Source organism: Etheostoma cragini, chromosome 10, assembly GCF_013103735.1.
Source record: "Etheostoma cragini isolate CJK2018 chromosome 10, CSU_Ecrag_1.0, whole genome shotgun sequence".
In the NCBI taxonomy this organism is placed as follows: Eukaryota; Metazoa; Chordata; class Actinopteri; order Perciformes; family Percidae; genus Etheostoma; species Etheostoma cragini.
Window position 1 is genome coordinate 23,186,502 of NC_048416.1, and position 8,062 is coordinate 23,194,563.

At 38.9% G+C, this 8,062-nt stretch overlaps 1 protein-coding gene across 2 annotated transcripts in view; it reads right to left on the reverse strand.

The window, feature by feature from the left end:
- lingo2 (leucine rich repeat and Ig domain containing 2) overlaps positions 1–2,307 on the reverse strand; it is a 217,017-nt gene extending 214,710 nt beyond the window's left edge. For both annotated transcript variants that reach the window (XM_034883717.1, XM_034883718.1), the window contains exon 1: positions 1,635–2,307. The gene's annotated coding sequence lies outside the window, so the exon portion shown is untranslated. The remainder of the gene's footprint in view (positions 1–1,634) is intronic.
- Positions 2,308–8,062: the final 5,755 nt, after the last annotated feature.

Sequence of the window (8,062 nt, forward strand, 5' to 3'; positions counted from 1 at the left end):
ATACAGGGAAAAGCAAAGTCGGTCTTTGTGCTTTCCTTTACCATGCTACTCCATATCAGAGGCAATGCGTCAGTCTTACCATGGTTAACATTCAATAAAACATCAAAAGGGATGAAGCACAGAGCTCTGGACAAATACACACCCACGCATTTACCACATACACTGAGAAACTCTTTCACTCTTTTACACTCTCTTACACACGTATGTATACACCAATATGAATATTTGATGTATACATATTTTAGATGGAGCTCATTATATTAAATGAATGCAGCAGGCAGAGCAGATGATACATTTGTATCCCTTTCAAGAAGAAGCAATAACACACTACGCCGCTTGAATGCTAAATGTTAGTTTAAGAGAACATTTTTGCTTAGCAGCTTCTTGCAATCAAGCGTCATATCCAGGGAAACAATTGCCGACTTGAACCACCTTTAACCAGTCAACTCCAGACACACAAGAGCTGTCACCAACTTCTCATCAGGCTCCACTTCCCCCCAGTGGATGTTTTGGAAGAGGAGAGACTTGTTTCGAAAATGTTATATTCAGAGGCAAAGGTGTTTAATGGTCACTATTGTACATATTACATGAGGTGGTGCCATTATAATCATCTGCCCAGTCCAAAGCTGTGCATTGACAGCTTAGACAGGCTATTTATTATTCAATTATTTTAAATATTTTATTGGACCAACAGGGTGCCCATGCAATCATAAATATTTCAACTGTTAGTTTACAAAAGGAGGTAGCCTTGCACTTGTCTGATATTGATCAAGAGGGCAGCAGATTCACTCTTCCGAAAAGAAGAACACACTAGTGTCCTTTTATCCTTATGTCTCTTAATCTCTACTCGTCTCCTAAAACAGTCTTCATTTCCATTTGAAAAGGAACTAAGCAACCAACATGCATGATGACTATCATCACTTTTCTATTTGGAGAGACAGAGCAAGAAAAACAGAGATACAGAAACATGGGAAGTGATGGATTGACCACAATCCCACCGACAAATTTACATATACATAGAAACTAAGGGTGAAAGTATGATATAGGGCATCTGAGCGTTATACTGGACACCATCAATTCTCTATGAGCAGAGATAAAAAGGGACGGATCAGCTTTTAAAATGTGGCTACTGTATAAAAGTAATTCTGAGCTCACAGATACTAGCTGTTGCAACGATGAGAACAAACAGTCCCGGCAATTATGCTCCTTCCACTAGCAACTTCCCCCGGTGATAACCACTATGTACCAAGGAAGCAAAGAGATTAATTGCTTTGCAGACAGGCATCTACCCTCTCAGGAAACACACATGCATAAGTATGCAGATCAACAGACATACATTCTTCTCAGCAGAGGGGAGTAGCATTCGAATAGTGATAAAAAACAAACAATCATGTTCTCCAAAAGCCCTGTAACATGTTATATTATTAGAACATTTGTCCCAATTTTGGAATTTCTGTAAAATTGGCTAAATACAGTGCAGACTAAGATTAACACCTTTTTAATCCTCATTTCTCTCTTTCGCTCTTCACTGCATCTTTCATGCTGAGCTTTTCAACTCCCTAATCTGTCCTTTTCTCAAAAGCCCGGAGGGTGCCATTTCTATACAGTACAAGAGTCTGTGGTTTTGTCCTTACCTTGAAATACCATCCAGAACCCTATAGTCCACAAGATGAGTTGTCTGAAGCTTGGTGCTGCTCCACAACAATGAAAATGGCAAAAATCCTCCTAGTCTCTCAAAATCAGAACCCAACTCAAAGCCTGTTCTGATTAGAACGTACTTTTTTAACAGGATGTCCTTTATTGATTCTGTCCATAATCCGTTCGACTTTACTTCCCTGGTTCAGGAGATTGGCTTTTGGGTGGCTTCTGCCCGATATTCCACCTAGGCACAGTGAAATAATGATATGTATTATACAGGAAAATACGTGTGCGCGAGACTGATCTCTTCTGGTGCGCACTACCAGCTCCACTGTAAGTGAATCCAGCCGGTATTCACAGCTCTCCTCCTGCCTTCAGGAATGAAATTCAGCATCCGCTGTTCATCCCCACAACGAGGGGAGGGTGTCCCCCCCGGACAGAAACTTTTAGACACCTCTTCCAAAGCTATAAGAGGTGTTAGTGGATGCCAATGAAATGAGCCTTGATTATTGTTATTTTCCTCGATATCCTCCCTCTTCAGTGGATTTTCCCTTCTTTTCCTCCTCCAATTTGCCTGTTAGGTAGCTCTCTCCTCTCCAGAATGAGGTCTCACAGAATGGATGCTGAGAAAGCAGCGGAATGAGGCGAGCCGCTCTCTCTCTCTCTCTCTCTCTCTGCACCTCCCCACCCTCTCATTTTCTCTCTCCTCCTCTTTCTTACACACACACACACACACACACACACACAAATCTCTAGCTATGGCTTTTCACAAATGCTGCTCTCTCATTGCTAGCCATGTAAGAAGGAACAGAAGGTTTACCATCCAAACGCCTCAGAGAAACAAATTATGCTATGATAAATATGTAAAATTAAATAAATATGAAGAAAAAGAGCAGCAGAATAGAAAATTGCACTGAGCCAAGAGGCAATCTATTCTCTTTTCTTCATCCCTATAACCTGATTACTAAATGTCTCTAGAGTTTACACTGTTTTGAATCTCTCTTTTGCTGTAACTTTTGCTTTGTGGAGTCGGTTGAGTAGTTGATGCTGGCCAACTGTCAAGAGTAAGTAAAGATGGAAATAGCAAACAAGGGATCAGCACACTGCATAGGAACTAGCACAATACGTGTGAAGTAGCAGCCGTATAATTAGCCACTTAAACAAATTACCTAAAAGTCTGTTATCATTGTGTGCATATACAGTAGACAGTGATTACTAGTCCAGCAGTATAGCACAATAACAAACAATAAATACAATTCAAACAAAATACAGTTCTAAATCATTTCTTAAAAAGCCTCCCACACATACAGTATCTCACCTCCCCACATGGGAGGGCATTCATGGCATACTCAATTTATCATGTCCTGAGAGCTGTATGACAACAATGCATTCGATTTAACACACCTACTGTGAATAACTTAAATTACTAAAGGCAGGCAATTATCTTGCTAAACCTGGACTTCCCAGTCCAAATGAGGTTATTGTTTTGTTTACTTATATCTCTAAGCTCTCACATGTTTGTTCATCAATTAGGATGCCCCACAGCATATGTACAATTTAACCTGTCAGTCAAGCCTAACTGTAACAGGACAAAGTATGTTGATAAGAGACAGGATCCATTTTTATCTTCTCTTGATTAGAGGATTCTGACCTTGATATTATCAAGACAAGCTCACATCTTATCAACACCTTGTCACTAAAGCTCTGAGCAAAATGTTAAAATGCCTTTGGCCGGGTCACTTGCCAACTGTATTTTATCCATCATGTCGGTCTGCCCTAAGGGAGTCATGTCGACAATGTCAGAACAGTTTATAAAAAAATTAAAAAAAGGAGTCTCAACTAAACACACCATCTCACTCTAGGGTGGTGTCCATTGTTTTCAGATAAAACTACATAAAGCTACATTCAAAAAGGGCGATGCAGACCAACAGCATATGATCTGCAACATTACTGGTTGTCACGTGTCGCCTTGTCAGAGTTAGCCACTGTCATATTTCCCAACGCCAACATGCATCAACTAACCAGAAAAGCAGCATTGTTGCTGAATGGCACATTTCTACCCCTTCAACTTGACTACTTCTGTCTGGAAGGTATCTCTACTTAAAAAATTAAATAAGAATAAAGACTATATAAAAGAAGAAAGACACCGTATTGATGTGGTGCTCTGTGATGTGACCATAGTGTCTTGCACTTAGGTGTGTTTGTACAAGACCTCGGCTGCTCCAATGGAAGTAATAGCATCATTAAGCCAATTGTGAGTCGATACATCATCTTTATGGTCTGGGATAAGTTACAACTTTGACAAAGTTGGCTCTATCATGGTCTTTTGTAGTAAAACCTATCAGCATGTGTACATACGACTATGTACACATGCTGAGAGGTTTTACTACAAAAGACCATTTTACATCCATACAAAAACACCTACCAACACAATCCCTGGTAATGTACCTACATAGAAGCTTACCAAAAGTAGCTATGTCATTTTTAATGTTCTAATTAACTAATGTACTCCTTTATTTCACCAAAACTAAATAGCAGAAATTATTTCAAAAACATAATCTGTGACTGATTTGAACTGACTTTACTATTCTTATCAGAAGTATATATGAAATTAGGATGTGGATATCAAAATGTCTTAAGTCTTTGTAAATTGTTATTTTTTCATGTTTAACCACAGGGGACCACTTTTTTTGTACATGTAAAAGTCAGCAGAACTGTAGAACAGCTGCATCAGCCACCTGTGTCACATTAAAAAGTCAAAAAGAATATTCCACCCATGACTGATATGAAACTATATGTCAATAAAAGGCCAGACGTGTGAAGATAGGAAAACAGAAAAAGGACTCTGCATTAGATTCACTACATTCAGGCATGACAGAATTAATCTCAACCACATCCTAACCTTCAGCATTTTAAGATCAATGTTCACAGTCCATACTGTAACAAAAAAAAAATCTATAAACAAAATAAATAGTTAGATCTTCTTACTGTTCTTTTTAATGATCAAATGCAATACTTAAAAATGTTAGGAATGTTTCAAAAATGACTGCAGCTTCAATATTCATCCCGTGTTTTACTGAGAAAGGCATGTGTCTAAACCAAAAAACCCTCTCTCTCTCTACTCTCATTCTCCCTTTACTCTCTCTCCCTCTGTGGTACAGCTTGCAGATAAGCCTGGGTAAGCCCTCTGGCTACGGCACCAGCACGGCCCTTCCTGAATCTCATTACCGAGGTAGCACAGTTTCCAACCAACTGTCCAGTGTCCAGGCCCATGTTCAAAAGTAGCCAGCAAGTACTGTACAACTCATTTGCCATTCCATTGTCACTGTAACTTGGCTTGTACAGTAAACTTCTCAAAAAGCGACCAAAAGTTATACAATTGCACTGATCCACTTTTCTCCTTTTTTGCTTTTTATCATGTAGAATCAAAATAGCTACAGCAAAATTAAGAGGATTAACAAACTTGTTTCTAATGACAGCTATTTTATCCAAAACTTTGAATTTGCATATTAGTGACATTATCATTCAATAATTTGCATAATTTCATTCTCAACGACACGATCACACCTCCCTCTCTCTTTTTACTTCTTTTCTCATGTGTGCAAAAGACAACAAGGGGACGTCTGCCCTGTGCGTCGGCTTGTCGTCAAGATGCTCTCCACGTTGTTTTTACGTTCACACGCCTAGGCGATGCACAAAAACCATAGGTGCTTTGTTTAAGCCGTATAACGGCAGGGAAAACCCTGCCCAATATTTCCCTGTCCTGACCCTAACAATGTGTTTAAGTTGTTAAAGCTAAACAGTAGGGCTGAACGATTTTGGAAAATAATTGCGATTTTTTTGTAACCAATATTGCGATTAAAACTTAAAATGAGATTGTATTTTTAGGCTCTTTGTCTGCTGAATTAGTCAAAAACAGACAATAAATCCTTGTATAGTATTCTTAAAATAGTGTAATGGCAGACTTCTTCGCAGAAATCTCATTTTAACATATTGCAATTTAATCGCAAATTGAATTAATCATTCAGCCCTCCTCAACAGTAGCAAAATCCTATGTAACTGCCATGCAATTATTTATGTATTTAAATTGGCAATTACCATTCAAATTATCATTACTGAATGCAATCTGCGGGTTTGTCAGAATCATTCTGTCTGGCGATATGGTTGCCCTCTCTACTACCATAATTTACAATTAAACACAGAGGACAAATCACACAAAACAATTCAGCATTGCTGTAAAGACGAGGTCAGCCTGGTTCAGTGTCATCTAAAGATATAGCCATAAGAGCCGGTAGAGAGCATGTAGGGAAAGTCAGTTTGGCTTGAACAGTATCAGTGTATTGCCAGTTTTGGTCCGTGGATCGGGACATATACAAAACAAATTTTAAAATATACAAGAAATCTGGTCTCCGCAGCTTGTTAGGCTTTGTGTCCTATCATAGCAGTATAGGTAGGCCTCTGTGCAAGAAGAGAAATTATGACAATGTCGTTACAAAAACACTCTACTATTGTATATACCCATCATAACATGTTTCGAGGAACAAAGGTTCAATGGTTTTATGACACCCATCACCCACCTTACAGAAGGCAAACGTCTGGATCTTCCTGATGGCAGCGAGGAGGTCCTACGTTTCCTGAGTCTCAAGGTCATTCTTTCTCCATCTTTTATCCAAGAACAAAACAAAAAAAGATATTTATCATCTTTTGGACTTGCCAAACTGCACGTACAGTATATGGAAATGTGAATGTAAAAGAAAAACACAGTACTCATGTAGACTACTTAATATTTGAGTTTGTAGGATACGTTTTGAATGTTTATTACCAATAACATTCCAGTTTTGGGCCTTTATGTACTTCTACCAGTTTCCTTCTCATTGTCTCATTGTCATCATCTCATGAGTTAATTATCTTTCTAAGCAGCTGCCAGCAAGGTTGTCAGAAAACGTGATGACTGACATTTTGAGTGCTTTTTTTCCTACCCAAGTTAAAATGCCTCCTACCCTCAATAATATTAATTAAACATGTATATAACTTAACTACATGTATTAACTTAACCACTGAAAGCAGTTTTATCCCTGAAATGGCACTGTATTCTCTATAAAAACAGATATGAAGCACTAAATACATGTCCACACACTGGACATGTATTTAGTTGGTCACGGTTTAGCTTGGTAACTTAGCCACATTACTTGCTAGTTACCATAACCTAATTACAAATTATTAATTATTACAACTTTTAGTCACCAACACCAACCAACACACCAACCAACCAACACAATAAATGACGTTACCGTGTTTAGAGGTTACCTGGCATTACTTGCTGCTAATTCAAGGTCAGTTTTAAAGGCTGTCAAAAACGTTAATTCTGTCATTCACAGCAACACGCGCAGGTGCGTTTAATTGGATTTTAACACGGTCAGTAACGTCGTAGGAAATACTCACTTCCGTTCACCGCCCTCCGCCAACGTACAATCGAACCTCTTGTTGAGAATCACATGTCGATCAGGCCATCTTCCTCTTTAGGGTTTTACGGCAGTTGGCAGCCCACATGTGTGATTACTGCCTCCTACTGGTAATAATCGTCATCTATTTTTCACCCCAGTACAACTGCTTAATCCTTCTAGCTTAACGCTGGTGCTTTGAACACCTTGTAAATGCGCAAGCGCAATGCCTCTCACGAGTTTTCATACACGTTACTGCTGATTGGGTAGCACCTCTAACACACGCACACACACACACACACACACACACACACACACACACCAAACGAGACAAAAGGTAGGCTACAGTTCCACTCGCCCTGCGTTCAATGCCCATACTATATAGTAAGGTACAAAGAGATTTAGTATGTTACATAACATTGTAGGCCTAAATCAAATAACTGATGGAGGATGTCTTACTGCAGCCAATTGGAATATGCAGTATGCACACCACTACTCCCTAAAAACTTGTATTTCCCCTACGTCGAGCTCCGTGACCCTTAGCCCATGACTTTCATGGACCTTCGAATGAAAAGCACAGAAATCCTGAATTATATTAGTAGGATGAAAATGAAAAGTTGCACTTAGTGGCAAAGTATGGGCCAGTTTTATTTCTAAATCTTGGACAATTAGGCAGACTAGACTTAATAATACACACGTCCAATGTGATATTGGTTTATTTGATGCATGTCAAGTATAAATGCAAACTGAATAGTTGGACATCAATACTACCTTGATACTAGTATATAGATCCCCCATCTGAGTAGAGTTTTGTTAGACATAACAAAATGATGGTTCATCTAAATGTTAATATATTTGAGCACTATTTAGTTGTATTCTACATATTTTCCAGTGTAACGGTATGATGGTCAATTTAAGGGAAGTGTTGTAAAATGGTGCTGCTTCTCCTTTAAGAGAACCGTGTTTGTGTGGGGAGAGAGAGA